Genomic DNA, 1184 nt, shown 5'->3' with positions numbered 1-1184 from the left:
TAAATGTTTAAATGTTTAAATGTTTAATGTTTAAATGTTTAAATGTTTAAATGTTTAAATGTTTAAATGTTTAAATGTTTAAAAAATTTGTTTAAATGTTTAATGTTTAAATGTTTAAATGTAAAAAAATGTTTAAAATTAAATGTTTAAATGTTTAAATGTTTAAATGTTTAAATGTTTAAATGTTTAAATGTTAAATGTTAAATGTTTAAATGTAAATGTTTAAATGTTTAAATGTTAAATGTTTAAATGTTTAAATGTTTAAATGTTCAAATGTTCAAATGTTCAAATGTTCAAATGTTCAAATGTTCAAATGTTCAAATGTTCAAATGTTTAAATGTTTAAATGTTTAAATGTTCATATGTTTATATGTTCATATGTTGCGCATTTACGGCGAAACGCGGTAATAGATTTTCATGAAATTTGACAGGTATGTTCCTTTTTAAATTGCGCGTCGACGTATATACAAGGTCTTTGAAAATTTTGCATTTCAAGGATAATATAAAAGGAAAAAGGAGCCTCCTTCATACGCCAATATTAGAGTAAAAATCAGACTATAGACTATTCATCATGAATCAGCTGACAAGTGATTACACAGATGTGTGGAGAAGTCAGTCTATTGCTGTATTTCCATAAGGTCTATAGTTTCAATCAGGTACTTGTGGATGAGAATACTGCGTGAGGTCTACTGTTCACAGAGCTACTAGTTTATTCAACACGCCCGTAGTCGCGACCGCGGCAAATTGCCGCACAATTTTGTAACATTTGTATGCAGCTTTGGGAATTTTCGTTTTCCAAGGTTGGCAGATCATATAATCCTTGCTGTGACTGTCCTCTAGATAATATCATAGAGAGACGATAGCATAAGTAGATATCCCATGGTATAGGGCGTTTATGTCGCAACTTTCACTGTTATATCAAGCTGATAGTCCACGTAGTTCTTCCCTGTGAAGCTGTGTGACGCTGGTAGTTTCTCATATTGTGCCGTTCATACACTCTCACCCAAACAAAACAATAAAAATTGACAATAATCGACAGTAATCGGCTTGAGATAACAGTAAAAGTTGCGACATAAACGCCCTATACCATGGGATATCTACTTACGCTATTTTTTCTCTATGATAATCTTGAACAGTTTGAGGATGACAGAATGAACGTTGACTAATTTCAATATATAGGTATTA

Source organism: Nilaparvata lugens, chromosome 14, assembly GCF_014356525.2.
Source record: "Nilaparvata lugens isolate BPH chromosome 14, ASM1435652v1, whole genome shotgun sequence".
Taxonomy (NCBI): domain Eukaryota; kingdom Metazoa; phylum Arthropoda; class Insecta; order Hemiptera; family Delphacidae; genus Nilaparvata; species Nilaparvata lugens.
Note: the sequence above shows the minus strand (reverse complement) of the source record.